We start from the raw sequence: 17,876 nt of genomic DNA on the forward strand, positions 1-17,876 counted from the left end.
TTTACAGACCCCAACGTGCCTGTTTAAGTGGTTCAATTTCAGAGGCAGGCAGCTTTTGATGTTCTTAACCTAAATAGCCAAGTAGCTTGTGCAAAACAGAGCTGCAAAATCAGCAGAGGACATACTTACAGGATTGGGTCACAGTATCATGTGCTCAGAGCTGAGCTGGACGCAGAGACCAGCACAGAGCAAGAAGGCTCTTACCACAGAGGTGCATAACCATATTATCACATGATGGTTTCTGGGCTAATATGTCCAACCCCTCAGCAAAACATATGAGAACAGACATGGAGCTTCCTGAAAGGCATTTGTTTGAGGCTTACCAGCTCAGAGGACATAAAAAAAAATGTACATGGCTATCTGTAGCAAACCCCACAGCTAAAATTCAGGTGGCTTGATGGCACAACTTGATTAGGTAACTACATCACCTTTAATATGAGTAAAGCAGAAGTCACAGTAGGAATTGCAGAAGAAACTGTACAGCACTAAACAGACAGTAAAGTGGTCTTTGACTTAACAAAATTTGAAGGAAGCTTGGAGAGGAAACTGACGCTGTTGGCCATTCTTCCAACTTATTTTTAGGAACTTTTTTTTTAAAGGCGCAGAAAAATCCTTAGTATGATAATGTGTATCAAACAGCAGTTTATGGTTAGTAGTAAAAAGAAGATATCATTTAGTTTAACAAATGCAACAATACTAAAAAAAGTAACATTGTCAGAAAATGTCTGCACTTTCAACATAAAAATACACAGACCCTGCTCCAACTCTGTCAGTATTTGGTAGGACAAAGTAAGGATTATGAAGAGCCCAATCCCTAGTTTTTGTCAGTCTTACTGCTCAGTAGCATACAAACAACCAAGTCACTCCTTACCTATAATGCAACTTCAATTCAAACGTTTCTAGGTAAGTAGGTCAATATTCATGAAAAAATCTAAAAAAGAATAAAATTAAAAAGTGAAAAATCTTGGCATCTCTTAGGTTATAAACATATCTAACCAGACTGTTTTCCTCGTTTAGTAATATGAGCTTTGTGAGCTGTTTGCTACCAATACTGTTTGTACAACTGCAAAATACCACCTGGTACTTGTACGTTACTTTAGGTCAGGGGACACCACCAGGTGTCCACCTACTTTATCATCCTCGAGTGCTAAATTCTGTGCTCCAAGTGTCTTCAGAAGTTTGACCAATCCAACATGCTGGAAAACACTGAGCCTGACAGAAAGTTTTAAAATCTACTCTTGATTAAAACCAGCATTATGACATTAGTCTGCTTTTAAAAGCTTCAGCAGCAAAGCTTCAGCAGCCCAGTATTCAAAGCTAATGAGGTTCAACAAGAATAAGTGTAGAGTCCCACACCTGGTGAAGGAGCAACAACATGCACCAGTACAAGCTAGGAGCTGACCTGCTAGAAGGCAGCTATATGAAGAAGGACCTCAGAGTCCTGGTGGACAACAGGTTACTCATGGGACACCAATGTGCCCTTGTGGCCAGGAAGGCCAGTGGTATCCTGGGGTGCATTGTGTGGCCAGCAGGATGAGGGAGGTTCTCTTTCCCCCTCTACTCTGCCTTAGTGAGACCCCAACTGGAGTATTGTGTTCAGTTCTGGGCTCCCCAGTTCAAGAAAGACATGGATTTACTTGACAGAGTCCAACTATGGCCTGCGAGGTACTGGAACACCTGTCTGATAAGAAAAGGCTGAGAGATCTGGGGCTGTTTAGTCTAGATAAGACTGAGAAGGGGATCTTATTAATGTTTATAAATATCTGAAGGGTGGGTGTCAAGAAGGAAGGGCCAATCTCTTTTCAGTCATGCCCTGTGATAGGACAAGGGTCAATGGATGCAAACCAGAACACAGGAAGTTCCCCCTCAATGTGAGGAAAAACTTCTTTACTGTAAGGGTGATGGAGCACTGGAACAGGCTGCCCTGAGAGGTTGTGGAGTCTCCTTGTCTGGAGTCTTTCAAGACCTATCTAGATGTGTTTCTGTGTGACCTGCCCTAGATTCTGTGGCGGTCCTGCTCTGTCGGGGGGGGGGGTTGGTCTTGATGATCTCCAGAGGTCCCTTCCAACCCCTACCATTCTGTGATTCTGTGTGATTAGCATACACACAAGCTATGTTTGTATCTTAGTTTCATGCATATATTCCAGAAGTTATGATCCATCCACAGTGAAAGCAGCCTTCATATTCAGGTAACACAGAGAAGGTTTCCCCAAAGCCCTGCTCCTCCTCCTGCCTCTGCTGACTGCCACTGCTCATCTCTCTCATCTCTCTTACATTGGGAACTGGGGCAGAGGGGAGACTATAAGGCTGATCACCATCTGATAATTTTCCATGACATCTGCAAAGTGTCTAATGCTCATTTCTGACTGTTTGGTGATTACCATTCATCAAACCATCTTTGAGCATTCAAATAACCTGAACTTAGCTAATGGCTAGAACAAATTTTTCTTCAGTTACATTAGACTACACTGGCTGGACTCTTTAGCATGCTGGTTTTTTCAGTCAAACTTTATGGATCTGTAATGTACACTTCATAGGTATTGGTATTTAAAGGCATGCAAGAAAAACATGCGTGAAAGACCAAGCTTCAGTGAAATACTGAAAGATACAGCTTCTCTCATAGGAACTTGAACAACAAGAATAATGTATAATCCATGAACAAACCCAACTGAGTACTGACAATCCCAGAATGGCAAGAAGTAGGATATTCATACAAGCAGGATGCTCTCCATGGTTTTCTAAGACATAGCCTTGCTCTGATCCCTGTGCCAACTTCCACTTCCTCACCCTGCTTTTTATTGAAGAACGGGAAGCTTAATTTCACCTTCCAGTTGTTCCTCTTCCCTGTGGTAATACATTTCATAATGAATGCACTTTGACCAAGTTGACTGAACAGAGGAGCTCATCAAAATGCAAAACAGTTTGCATCCTGATGAAATAACAGCGAATCCCTTTGCATATGAAAATTAAGGACATCTATCTAACAAAGGCACAAAATCAAGGTTATCTTAAATTAAGTATTAAACTATACTATGTAAATACAGAGTATGAATTACAGGAAGTAACGGGCAAAATGACAAACTAATGGGCTACTATGCAGAGACAGAAACTACTCCATCCTCGCTTCCTACTCGCTTTGCATCTGGTGCAAAAAGACCACAGGCACCACAAACCAAGATCTCTTGTTTCTTTTTCATTTTTCCTTTCTGTTGCTATAACACTTTGCTGTTACTTGTCATTACCACTAGCTGTAGATCTCAACTCCTCTATCTAACGTTCAAAGCTATGGAAAAGATTCTTGCAAAATGACACCTCACCTATACAGTGTTGCGGTTTTTTCCCATATGTATGTTTGCATTGTGCAAAAAAAACCCAAAACAAAGCCAAGGAGTGCCATACTAAGAACAGAAAAGAGCTTAGAAAGGTTAGAACTTAAAGCAAATTTTAAGATACAACACAACTTGAGCAAATTACTTTATTGAAATGGCAAAAAAAGGTGACCTTAGTGCAACAGAGACTCTAACAAAGAAGCGAAAACAGTGTAATGAGCCTGCTGGTTCTCTGTTAGAGTCTTCAAGTTTAGGATTATGGCAGCCAACTCAATCCAGATCTGGACTGTGGTGATCCCCCTTTGACTGTTCCCTTGGGCTGCAAATTTTGCCGGCAGCCAATTACACACAACTTTTAAGTCGAGCCAGTTGTCTGGCATAGCTCCCTGTTCAGTCACACAAGTGCCAGTGCGAGGGAGGAAGCAGGAAACTCAGTTTAGCCCAGCTGACCTGCATTACTTGCACCTTTATAATGCAGCTGTGTAGCCACTTTGAAGAAACATGAAACAGAGCTACAAGCATAAAATGGAGCTACTGCTGAAAGAAATACCCTCCAACCATTTTTTGCTGTCCCACTCTCTCCCTTCTCTTCTGCCAGGAGCCAGTGAGTACTGGCTGCAGCTTCTGCAAGCTTACTGTGTTCATGGAAGTGCAGTATTGAAAAATAAAAGCAACCAGAAGCTATGCCATGATAATTAACCTACTTTTATCCTTATTGAAAGCAAAAAAACACCCAAAACATAAAGCACATTTCCAAACACTTAAGTGTCTTATTACAGATTACTTGTATATATTCCAAAATACTTTAACTTGTATAATTTGTTATTTATTGAAGGTCAGGAGTTCATGATCTTGCTAATACAAAGTGGCTGTATGATACAGGAAACAGCAGCTGACTACTGAGTGGACACTTTAAGCTATGAAATGAATATACTAATTCATAAAGTTTGGGGGTTTTGCTACATTCAGTGTACAGTGATAGGCAGTTTCCAGCTACTCAAACTTAACTAGCATATTTGAAGTAGTGACATTTCATAGGCTGCTCAGCTCCTCTAGCTTCCAAAACAAAACATTTGTTGGAAATTACTCACTGTGTGTTCTACTTATCATATACTTTAGGCAAACTGAACATAATGAGATATTTTCAAAAATGATTGCCAGTGTAACTGCTAGAGAGAAAAAAACAACATACCCAACAGATTTCTTAGGCAATATGAAGCGTTTCAGAATCTGACCAGTTACAGCAATTGGCCATTTTTTTTCAGCAGGATATTTGCACCCTCTTATCAGCAATTATCACAATGCAGGCTTCTTGCAACCTTCACTCCACAAACTCAACAGGACACTGATGGCAGCACTCAGTTAAATGTGAAAAGACTCACTCAGCTGTATGTGCCACCTGCCATAAATACGTGCAGACTTGAGAATTGCAATGGACAAGGCATAGGGTCAACACCCACCAGCCAGAAGGCTCTACATAGCTGCGGGCCTCTGACCTCCACAGCAAGAAATAGGCAAGTTGGTATATAATCGCAGGAAAAGCTGTTGGATAGATCAGTGTGGCAGTGTTTCTCTTAGTGAAAACATCTGTGCAGCTGAGGGGCAATAAGAAAAATTCACTTGCACTAGCAGACTGTTAAAGAAAACTAAACACAGGTGTTAAGTCTTTTCTTACTGTGATACCTTACAAAGATTTTCTGGCAGCCATGAAAGAAGAGCCTTAGGGCATGCATGTGCTTGGCAGAAACCATTTATTTGTTTTATATTTATTTTCCAAGAGACTGAATTGGGAAATGCAAAGCAAACACACTTATAACAACTACTGTCACTGAACAGAATTTCTCTTTGTGGCACATATACTAATTCATTACGTTCCTGTCTATGCTAGTATTTTTCTACTCCTATAAGAAGGATTTGTGCAAACAAGGCTCTTAAAGGGCTTAGGGGTCACTTACCTAAGAGGACAGTTATTCATTTATTGTATGGGCTACTCTCCATTTCTGACCAATGGCGCAGAGTAGATGGCATCTAAGGGATGTAACAGAATTACAAAGGGTCTAGTGGGCAGAGGCATGGCTAAAAATACAACTATTTGGGAAACAGGAGGAAATACGTTAAGAAGTAAGCAGCAGGTCTTCCACACTTGACATTTGTTCCAAGTTGTGTTGTTTACGGGTCAAACACTCATTCCAGTGTGGTACTGGAGGTATTTTGGAGGGCTCAGTCCCGCTCACCCCAGCCACGCTAGCCCAGATGTCGCTGGCGCACAAACGGGCACTACTGCTCAGAGTCCAGCCTTGGGCACAGTGTGCTTGTGGACTGCCATGGAAGAACGATGTTCATTAACAATCTTAGCTACTGGGGCTGTTGCTACTCAAGTTACTTTTCTAAAGATACACAGTCAACACAAGCGAGGAGTTTTATAAATTGGACATAGGACTGCAATAACTGAAGTTGAAACTGAGTAACTGCACAGAGGAAAACCTCAGTTAAGATAGGGTTCAGAATGCACGCCTTGTGTCTTGCAACATGCAGAGCAGTGGCTTAGAAAAAACCCAGTAGCCATCCTTTCATGTTACTTGTATCTACTGCTGTGTCTTCTATAATGGCAGTCACGTTTAAGCATTATTTAAATGTAAAACACTACACAGGTAAAGCACCTAGCTAAGTAGAACAAGGATCAGAGTACACTGATACTATTTTCACTTTAAAATGGGTTGCACAGTATCATAAAATAGCTTAAAAAAAAACCCAACAAAACCAGGTCTGCTGTACAGATTTAACAAGTAATTTTGCAAAACATAACCCTTAGCTAGATGTTAAGAAAAATTTTGTACCTGTTGTCTGTGGTTATACTAGAACAAAAGCACAATGGGGCAGGCTAAATTTGTCATTAACACATATTTTTAATTTATACATTTAGTATAAATTTAAATGATTTTTCAAAGAAATTTTCTGAACACAAGCATTTCTGTAACTGTGTGGTACTACTTACAAACTTATTTTCTATAGTAAGGAGAGCTAAAACAGAACATCACTTCAGAGTTGTTAAAATAATAATTTAAAAGTCTCTCTAATTAGTACAAATTTTAAGAGTAGAAGTACTGTGATGTAATGTACTATTTTAAGTCTGCCCTTGTCATGTCAACTTGCTTCTAATTTCATAGCCTTTCAGGTATTTTTAAATTGATATATACATTAATATTCTAACTGCCATTATTCCTGTGCTATAAAACATTCCAAATTATCAGTGTATGGAGAAAGAGGCTTTTTCTCTGCACACTGAAAAACGTGATGAACAAAAATCATGAGATGAGCTGCAGCATCATCACACAGTTTAAAGTAAAACAGATGTGCACACAGGTGTTCTGTTCTGGTTCATGACACTTAACAGCTGCTATTGACCGACCAAAGAATTGCTAGTAAGAATTAGAAAATAAATATAAATCTATTGCCTAATAGGCAAGTTACAAGTATGCTTTTAGAAAAAGATGCTCAAATGATGAATCAGTAACATACCCATGTCATCAATGGTCACATCGATATTCATTGAAGGAAATCCTAGGTCATTAGTTTTGTCCTCACCGAAGAACAGTGGTATTCAAGTTTAACAGATTTAAGAGTCATGGATTTAAAGTGATAACCAAGGATCCACCTCAGATCACTTTAATTCCGTGACTCTTAAATCTGTGATAATTGGTGGATCACTTTATCTCTACCTTGGAGATAAAGGTGTCTCACTTTGAAGCCCAGTGAACTCTCAGCTGCACAATACCCACCAATTTGGCATTAACTGTACTACAAAACACATGAAAAATTTAAATACAGGGGGGAAAAAAAAAAACAAACAACAAACTTTCTCAATACCCAGGATTCCTTAACAAAACACTTTACTGAGGTGAAAAGTACACTTAGATTTCAGTGGGAAGTCCAAATGCTTAGCTCTATCTGAAGCAAAGAAAGAGGGAAACAGTTCCTCCCATCCTTCATATTACACAGCTATTAACCCAAAAGCAAAGCAAATAAAATGCATGCTGACTTTTTGATGCAGTAGTACTAGCTCCAACCTGACCCTCCATCATAATCAAGTCACATATATGAACTTTAAAAATCATCCATTATACAAATTGACATTCTGGCAACATGTTGCCTAAAGGAAAACATTTCCTGTCCCTCCCAGCCCCATGCCCACTACCACCTTTCCTTACTTGTTCTGCTCCCAAGAACTTGTTCCATTTCCAAAGACTGCCTGTGCTACTTATTTCCGTACTGAAATATTGAAAGGTTCAATATGCCTTCTGTGTTTTCTGCTATATTGGGGATCACCTCAAAATGTAAAATAACTCTCCAACATGCCTCACCCACACCCAGTCCTTGTATCTAACCTCTGCAGAATATGAAGTTGAAGCCAGCACTAAGTTCAGTCCTGACTCAAAAGCTGCCATGAGCTATGGCAGCATAGGTCAAAAGTAGCCCAGCAGCCTGGATGGTAAAAGGCTTCCTATCTAGAGCAACAACAACAGCAGAAGGAATTTCCACTCCCACCACACATTCCTAACCTCTGTATCATGCACTTGGTCAGGTAAATCATGTTATGCACATCTGGCACACGATTAAAGCTGTACCTTGATTACAAGTACACTTCAGTAGGAACTGACAGTCCTAAGAAGAGGAGCAGGGAAAGTAGATCTGCTGTAGTTTATTTCAGTTCTGTCCAGTTGTTTTTGTGGTTCTCGGCCAACTGGCTCAACACAGATCATGCTAGGAACCTACTGCAGAAAAGAAAACTGAAACCACATCTCCCAAGCAACTCTGGCAACTGGCCAGAAGCCTCCCTCTTCGCAAGCACTAGTCTGATTCTGTACAGCGTCTTCTAGTTTACATGCATATAAAACAAGACTTCTCACAGTTCTCTCACACCCAGGATTAAGGCTGGGCTCTCTCCATCCACCACTGACCACAAACAGTCTGTGAGGACAGGCCTTGGCACAGGCAGGCTTCATGTCCACCACAGATCATTACAGAAACCTGTCACGCCACCCCCAGCCTGTGCTTTACTTTCAGTGCAATACAAGTTTCTCTGAGTGCGCAGCAAAATAACTAGTGCTGTGTTCAGCTTTCATTTTTATGTGCCTGTTTACCCATTTCAGGATTTTGAGGAAGCATGGAGTTACTGAGAGTGTCAACAGCTTATGGGCAATCCCAATTTCCCTCCCCCACCTCCAACCAAAAAAACTAGGAAACAAAAGAAAAGCAGTAGCCAAGTATTAATAATTCCTATCCACTGTAAAGCACAGTTCTACTAGCAGAGGAGAAATAATCTCTTAAGCTTTCCCTTGAGCTCTTCTGTATGGCTAGCCTATTCCACTGAGCACCTTCCAGAGGGAAAGGTGACAGGAAGTAATCCCAGTAACAGAGAGAAAAGGAGGTAACTTTGAAACGAAGATGAAGACCAAAGTAGTCACACTGGCTGCCATAGAATGCGGAAAGATTAAACAGTGTGACCAGCTTTTCAGATGTGCCTACCACCAAATGGAAGACGGTGGAAGACGTTGCACTATTTAAACAATCCAATACACAAACAAATGCAACAAACCTGTAAATTTTGTTTCTCAGGAAACTGCTTCCCTCCTTCCATGAAAATTCCTTCTCTCTTGAGAAAATAAATACCCCAAAGCACAGTGACCACGTGCTTAGTTGCGTATACAATGAAGATTTCCCTTAATTATTAACTCCAGTTATTTTTTAGCTTAAGTAATTCCTAATTAAGAACAGTTTTCTTATAAACAAGCACTCATTCATTTGTCATGTTAACTACCTCACTCTATTAATCATTAACTTCAGTAGATTTTGCATGTTTACTTGGTTCATTTTTAAAAGTGCAATAGGCTGCATCTATTTTACTAGATACACATCTTAACATCACTTGGAATATATTTGTATTCAATGCCTTGCCTTAGTGGTTTATTCAAAAGTGGTTTCTCTAGTTTTATAAAAGGGCTGCATGTAAGGAGGTGGCGGCATCCAATGAACACTGGTAATTTATTAGGCTGAAAATTTGTAGCTGCTGATAAATGTTACTCAGCAAACAATGGGCAACCCTGCCTCTTGCTTGCACTGTTTATGTGACAGATAGTGTTAAAAAAATAATATGAGAGTAAAGTTTGCATGAGATACAAATATCTGAGTAATTAACATATCATGAAAACCTTACCACATTGGGACTCTTGAGTGGGAAGGTTGTGTTGCCTGTTTCAAGTTAAACTACAATTCTGTAGTTTATAAGACCACAAATTAAGTAGGACTGGCAAACACAAAGAAATAAGAAGGAAGTTAAAATGCAGTAAATATTATTTTGTAAAATAAGTTTTATGTGGAAATATTTAAAGATTCTGTACAACTGTGTTAAAATGCAAACTTTGTATCCATGCATGAAGAGTATGAAAAAAAAAATGAAACCAAACAATCTTTCTGATACTGTGGAACATTGCTAATTTTGCCTCATTTGGGAGAAAAGACTGGCTGGAGATGTATTCCTTTAAAATGTAAGATTTTAATATCTTATGAAAAAAAATATGTATTTAATCACTGCATTTAGTCTGAGATGACAGATCTGAAAGATTCAAAACACAGCACTTACAGGATGAAAGACTGTATGTTTCTAATTGCTATTTGTAGCTTTATTTGCTAATTTTTGCAGTTCAGATCAGCAAGGCTATAAAAGCAAGTTTGTCTATAATAGCAAATGACAAAGCATGTCATATTGCCATTTTCATGCTACAACAGTCCAAAATGAAAAGAGCAAACAAGTTAGGGGCAGCTATTATCCTTAACCTGGCAATCATAATGCACAACCAGCAGGGACTTCAGCTGTCAATTTACTTTAGATGAAACAATCCTTAATTTATGCCAGATTTCTCTTTAACCTCTATCTCTATATATTGAGCATCCTCATTGAAAAAAAAAAAAAATAATCAAATGTGAAATGTTAAGAAAAAAAGGGGTTATAGTGCAAAATAGTTGAAGGGTTGCTATAATTAATGCATAAAAGCAAGTGCAGGTCTGCCCAGCCCGCCGTCCTTGGCCCATGAGGTGTCCCCGGGTCCTCCTGGGGGTCAGGGCACACACAGTTGCTTTGTAAAGGGGCTTCCAAAACCCACAGAGCTTGCGAAGGTATTTCAGCACACCATACTGCAAAACTTATCTCAGGGGAAACAAGGCAACACAAACGTTCAACCCGTTTGTGCGTCGCTTTAACAGGTGCTGTTGTGACGTGAAATAGAAAAGCATGCCCCGCGCGTCGCCTTGAGCAGTGAATCACACTTCCCTGCGCTTCTGCGTGTGCTACATCAGCATCAGACCATATCCTGAGCCCAGCCTCCTTTCCTGCATCTCGCAGGAGGGGGCGGCGGGGCTCGGAGGGAGGAGGTAGCGCCGTGGATGTGCCGGGCAGGGCCCACCGAGCCGCGGGGCTCCCGGGAAAGCTCCGGGGAGCAGCCAGGGATGCTGCTGGGGCGGGAGCCGCCTCCGCCAGCAGCGAGGGGGGCAGGAGGGCTCCCAGCGAGCGGGGCTCCTGCTGCTGGCCGGGGCGACCGCGCTCGGCCTCAGCCCCGCTGGGCTGCGAAAAGGAGGGGGAAGAGCGGGAGGAGGCGGCAGCGCCCCGAGAGCAGCCATCGGGGAGGGACGGATGCTCCGGCGGTGGGGAGCGGGCTGCGGAGAAGGGGCGCTCCTGACCGGGTTTCTCCCCCGGAGCCAGCCCGGGCCCCCCGCGCTGCCCTTCGCGGCAGCCTTTCCAGCGCCCGCCACCTGCTCCCGGCAGGCCGGTGCCGGCTGCTGCCCAAGGCCTACCGCGCTGCCCCTCCTGCCCCGGGGCGTCCAACCCGAGCGCAGGCTCCCGGGAGGCTGGAGGGAACCTGGCCTCACCTAAGCCCCGCTCCTCCCCTAAGCTGACCCGGCAGTGGTCACCATCCCGGAGCTGACGGACGCTCCGGAGGGCAGCGCCAGCCCCGCTCGCTCCGCCGGGCGACCCTCCTGCTCCTCACCGGCTCCCAGATGCCGCCGAGGGGCAACGAAGGGATGTGCCCGCCCCTCCGCTCCCCTCCCGGCGCCCTACCCCGGGCGTTATTCCGCGCAGAGCCCGCACTCACCTCGCCCGGCCGCCTCGTCCCGGCGCGACCGGCGGAGAGCGGGGCCCGCCGCGTTAACGGCTGATAAAATGGCTGAGAGAGCGGGGGGGCGGCGGGGAGGAGCGAGCCCCCGCGGTGCCGGCCCCGCCGCCGAGCCTTCTCCCGCCTCCGTGACGCGGTGCGGGGGCGGGCGGGGAGCGGGGGGAGCAGGGTCCCCGGCGAGACCCGGGCGGGCAGCGGGGACGGGTCCTCCCCCGTGCCGGGGCTCGGCCGAGGTGCTCGGCCCAGCTCACCCAGCCGGAGATGTCCCCTGTCCCCGCGGCAGCCTGGCGGAGGAGGGGGATGGCACGGGCAAGCGGGCTGCAGACGTGGTGTAGGCAGGGCTCTGCTCCCCGGCTGTGCCGTACGGCCATCCTGTTTGTTTAGTTCGTGTTCCGGGGAGGCTGAGAAGAGCTGTGGGACAGTCAGACCCGCAAAAAAGCGCTTAAAGCCTCAGCTTCAGGCCGTCCCTGCTCTGGTCAGCAGGCTCCAACTGAAAGCAGTGATGCCGCTAGGCAGTAGGGAGGTTTGTTACCCAGTTTTGCCTCCTGACCATCTGGAGACCACCCAGCTGAGTCAGAGGCCCCTGTGGTCTTTACTCAGAACACAAGAAAGGGGTTTCATCAGAAGCACTGACGAGCGCAACTGGGATCACTCAGAGTGCGGTTCAAAAAGCCAGAGGCCACAAATAACCCCTATGATTGATGCAAGACTTTGCCAGATGGTTTTACATGTTTTTGAGTCTGAGGCTTTTTCAGAAGAGAACTAGAACAAAACAACTAAAAAGACACATAGCCACTTCTTAACAACGTGCCCAGGGAACATTTCACCCTCTATCTATGCCCAGCAGAGGTCCAGCACAATCCTCCCCCACCCCATATGGAGTGGGACGGAGTGTAAAAAAAGCAAAATTAAAAAACAAGTCACAGTTATAATCAGTAACAACAGTTTGTTCCTATAAAAAGTAACACCTTTCAGGAGGCTACATTTTTCTGGGAACAACTCAATATGCGGTGTGGATGTTATATTTAATATTTTATATTCTTAGAGAAGCAAAAAGCACATCACTTCCAATGGAATCACTGTGATTTTTGCTTTGTTTGGGCTATATGAATTTTAGGGCAGTCCGTTATTACTCTAGTTTTGTTCTAATTTATTTCAAACCCCATTGTTTTGCTCAATGTCAAACCATCAGTAATGAGAGGGCCTGGATTGTGCAAGATGCCCAAAGGCACATCTGTTTTATGCAGACTAAATATTTTTTTTTAATCTAAACCTCCCTGTACTTAGGAAAGGTTAGGCAAACAGACTTGCTACATTTTTTTTCCAACTAAAATACTGACATATTAGCCTATATTATAAATCTTCTTCATAAACAGTAAATAGGTAAGAAAATATTTAAATTTTTTCCAACTATTTTATACTTCATACAGTCTTAAGGTTTTAATTGAGTGTGCATTTAGTGTGATTGTATGTGTTTTGAGCCTTCTGTCTAGTATTTCCATTTCATGTCCCTTGACTTTCATGTTAATTAACCGCGAGTAACCATTCTGTCTTCACTGTCTCCATGCCACTCCTGGTTTTTTAGGTTTGTATCACAGATTCCTTGCACTACCATCTCATTCATCTCTCTTCTAGGCTGACAAGTCTAGTGTTCTCCAGGTGTGGTTTCATAGTACCTCAAATTTAAGCTGGACCTTCCATCTTTGATAGCATGTTCTTGCTCTCACATGGATTTCAAGTACTCCAGGTTGTGTACTCCTGCTGAGCACAAATCTTCCCTCACCTCTTCCTTTATGCCTTCCCTATTGGAAACCTCCTCATCAACCTCTTCCTGGCTCTGGACAGGCTGGGCTTGCATGTCATACTAAGAAGCTTGATGGGGAAATCCTGGTGCCTGTGGGGCTTGTCTGTTCCTGTCCCCACTCAATTACATCCAGGGTCAGTGACATTGTTGGGGGTGCTCAACAAAATGCTTTGTTTGTTTCAGAAGGATGAGCATCCTAGTCAAAGTAAGGATTTCAGCAAAGTTGGAAACAAATTTTGGTTAATTACAATATAAGGAAAAAAATATAACCTCTTGGGTTTTACTTAAAATTATGAATCCTAAAATTAAACTTATTACAAAGAGGGTATCCAAGTGAAGAGTCAAATATACCTTGTACTGTGGAGGCTTTAGAAACAGCTCTATGGGAAACCTTTCCTGTAGCTACATGTATGCAAATGCCTAGCTGAATTTACTGCTATAGCAGGTGCTCTTTTATTTTTCATAAGAAATAGTTATGTTTAAACTAGTTCTGTGAAAACTTTCAAACATTCTTTTTTGAAAGCAAAGCAGAAACAGATTTATTTGCTCTCTACAAATAAAGCTATGGTCAACTAGCAATACCTTGAGGATAAGTGGAATACTTCCAAAGGCTTCAGAACAAGTAGCTAATAAAAGCAAGACTATTGTCAGGAAGCTTACATTCACTACCAGAAACCAGAAATGCCTTTACAAACCTTGTCGAGATCCACAAACAAAAATTAAAACTGCCTTTACATAGCAAAATGTCACATATCCTTAAAGCCAAATCTAACAAAGGTTTCTCATTTTCTCTTGTGTTGCAACTGCTTTGTCTCTTTCCATTAAAAAAACCCAGCTGTGAACTCTTTGGAGTGTGACAGAACTTCCCAGACAGTGCAACTGTTCTGCACCAACTCAAATTTTCATTCTTATCACAGAGGTCTAGAAGAAACAAGAGAAAAGTATGTTGAGGAGAGATCAAAGCCAGTCTAGAAGGTCTCTGTTTTTCCCCTATGATTCAGCTTGGAAATAGTCACTAGCTTCTCACCTCATTCCAGCAAACGGATTGCATAACGTTAACACTTTTAATCTAAGTAGTAAATCAATATTTGGAACCTTGTGGGCGGTTTACTTGTGTTAGGAGCAGTGACTGGTCTAATCAGTTTTTTCTTTATAATCCCGTTTCTTCACAGGATGTACAGTTAGAATCAAAACAACAGAAAACTAATTTTGTATACAAGCTTTGTTCTTTTGTAGCAAGCCCTCTCAAAAAAAAGTTGCTTCTGTTTTGTCTCAGGCTGGTAAAGTTTTAATGTGTGGGGGGTTTTTGGTTGGTTGTTTTTTGTTTTGTTTTAAAATTGTATTTCTGCTACTTTTGAATAAACTTAGAGCACATAATAAGAAAACAACAACACTGAAGTATGTACTTAAACCTCCACTTTAACTCTGCTCATCAGGAGCACCATATTTTTGTTCACTCTAGATCTTTTTTAATTGACTTTTGGGTTTTAAAAGAAAACACAACAAACCCAGCATAGCAGCCAGTCATACACATTTGGTGACACAAAGCATTCTTGATCTCTTCAAAGAATTACATTTCAAGGAGGAATTTCAGGTAGGAGGGAATTGAGGGATGGCCTATTGGATAAAGGGCAGTGCTTTAAGAGAAGGGGCCTACTTCCAAATGTATGAATTGTTTTGTTCTTTGATGCTTTTGTTCAAGCCAGTTCCATTCTGCTCTTACTCTTACACATGAAAACAGGTTGGAATATTATCTGCAAATCTGTTTATAACATTTGCCATAAAATAACTAGATTCTATATTTTACCTAAAGAATAATAAAAAAAAATTATTTATTACACTTAGTGTCTACAGCCAATGTACTGGGCCCCTTGGGGAAGGAGCAGGGGGGAAAGAGACAAAATTTGGCAGGTTTTCTGGACTAAAAACTTTTCATCAACTTTGCTACCCTGATCTACATAGATAGGGCTTCTCATTCTGAGTCACTATGTGGAACATGACAGCAACTTGCAAACATTGAACATAGACCTGCATTACATAATTTTTGTTTTAAGCCATAATCCATGCATGAAACAGAAACACGTCCCTGCTTGCAGACTTAACATTTGTACTCCATAAAACATCCCATTCATTACCTGCTCACACTCATGCTGAATTCAGAGCTACTTTCTTTTCCAGAGGTAAAGCCCAACAGAAACTTTCTGCCTGCCTAGGCAGTAAGAGAAACAACTTATTGCATTACCCAGATTCTTATTATGCCCCACAGCACCTGAACATCTGCAGCATTTCAGAGACCGTGATATACTCGATTAATTCATCAGACGTAGGGGGCTGTGCTGCATATCAATATGCACAGCCCAGTAGGCATCAAGATACCATGGCCATGAGAGCACATGCCTTCACCTTTTTGTGCTTGGATTTTGATTCTTTCATCCAAGTGGGCACCTGGTTATTTAACAATCTTGGGTCAAAACAGCACTTCCTAGCCAGTACCATTTATCTGGGTAGGTTTGCACACTACATAAAGTCAATGCATAATGCAGTTTCTATGTTGTCCTACTGTACAGTTTATGACAAAACTGAAAAGCCCCATCAGGAGCAGACCTGTAGAGTAGTAGATCCTAAGCAGGACACTATATGGACATGGAGTGTACATTTTAAGAAGGAAAGCAGCATTGACAGAGATGTTTCTGATCTGTACAATAAATGTAGGGGAAGATTTGACACTAATTTTGTTGGTGCAAAAAGTTACATGTCATATGCATCTGTACAATCATTAGGTCACCACATAAAACAAAGTTCATAAAAATGAACTTTCTGGACATTAGAGGGAACTTTAAACAGTCATTACAAGGAAGACTGAAAAGTTCTCACATACTGATCTATGTTCTAGTGTTGCCTAGAGACGCTAAAAAAAAAAAAAAAAAAAAAGAAAATTCTATAAAAATGAAATGTTTTTCATAAAATTCAGTCTGAAGTGCACTGCTACAGTTGGCAATCGTACAACAGGACAGGCTTACTGTGAAGAGCCAGTTAGATTAGGATGGATTATAGCTAGAAATACGGGTAAATAATTGTCTTGTTTTAGTCTATTCCACACACTTCTCATCAGGATCTTTTGAGCCTTACAATTTCCTTTAAAAGAAGCATGACATTTTAAACACTACAGTGCCCTAATTTAGTATGGACCCATCTAGGGAATTCATTAGAGCAAAGACTAAAATTCAGTGAGGACCCTGACCTCAATAGTTTTTCTCTATTTGCCATGGCAGAAGTTTGTCTTGACAGAAACAGCAAGGCCAACCTAATAAATACTTTTTTCCCACAATTATTTTTAATTTAGAACCTAGGTAGCAAAAATAATTACCTGTTCACCTTAGCTTTGTTCCGATTTGTCATCTGAACTCAGTTTTTATAAAAATATGATACTCACTTAGAAAAATAGCACACATCCTGATCATGTGTGTCAGTGGGCTGGCTGCCACTTCAAGTATGTTTCCAAGGAATATGTAACAGGGAAGTGCAAACAATACCCTCTGTTGTACTTCCATACAGATTGCTCTCACAGGGAGCAGTTGCATGTGCACGTATTCCTCCAAATTTGTAATGTGAGGAGTAACGTTGGTAAGATTAGAATGACTCAACTTACTGCTTATCTGTTTGTAGTCATTCCTGTAAATTTTGAAGGACATGAAAGACGTGAAGGACAGACATAATCTTACATCCAAAACATGTTTTAGTGAAGGAAAGAATACTTATTTTAGAATCACTGGCTTCCTATGTAACAATTAAACTATTACACAAAGATTAAATTGCATCTTTGTTTATTGATGTTTCATTTCTTAAAGCAAAAAATGGATCAACTCATAGTCCTCGACACTGACAGACTGTAAGCTCTTTTCTATACTTAATAATGTAATATCACATCTAAGAGTAGTTTCTGAAAATTATTTGATGATAAATTTGCCATCTACTTGTGCAAGTCTTTAAGAATCTACCTGTTATTGTGAACACTCTTGTGTGATTTTTTTAAACAAACTATAAATGGTTCTTGGAACATCTGCTTCTATGACTATATATCCCTGTAAGAATCAGTACAACCTGATCTTGCTTCCATCAGATACACTTCCTTTTCTTTCAGAGGTCATTGTGCCCAGAAGGTAAAATTATGGAGTCATTATGAAGTCACAACACAAAACTCCAGCCCCAGGACAGAAGTATTGTATATGCTTTAAAGCAGCTAGGTCTTCAATATAGGTCTAGCTAGTCTTCAAATATTCTACTCATCCTGTCTAAATTACAGCAAGCTGCCAGTCTGCCCTGACATGCTCCAGCAGTCCTGCTCCAGCTTGTTCCTCACCTTGTCAGGGAGTCCTTACAAAACAGTCTTGCAGCTTCCATACCTCACACCATGACTTACAAGGTGGAGCACCTATAAGAATCTAATTTTCCCAGCTTGTCAAAATATCAGGATTTTGCAGGGATTCCAATTATATTGTTTTCATTTGGCCTTTGCAGCAAAACTTTAAATTGTGTCTTTTTTTTCTACCACAGCCTCCTTCTTCAGAGGCTGAT

General features: G+C 41.7%; 1 protein-coding gene across 3 annotated transcripts in view; it reads right to left on the bottom strand.

Annotated features, from left to right (window-relative positions):
* The window catches only part of ACSL4 (acyl-CoA synthetase long chain family member 4), a 37,501-nt gene extending 25,945 nt beyond the window's left edge, over positions 1-11,556 (bottom strand). For 2 of the 3 annotated variants that reach the window (XM_051630356.1, XM_051630353.1), the window contains exon 1: positions 11,477-11,556. The gene's annotated coding sequence lies outside the window, so the exon portion shown is untranslated. Of the gene's footprint in view, positions 1-871; positions 932-11,476 lie in introns of all 3 variants that reach the window. The other variant, XM_051630355.1, reaches the window with a different exon arrangement.
* Positions 11,557-17,876: the final 6,320 nt, after the last annotated feature.

The sequence above is a fragment of the Apus apus genome, chromosome 12 (assembly GCF_020740795.1).
Source record: "Apus apus isolate bApuApu2 chromosome 12, bApuApu2.pri.cur, whole genome shotgun sequence".
NCBI lineage: Eukaryota > Metazoa > Chordata > Aves > Apodiformes > Apodidae > Apus > Apus apus.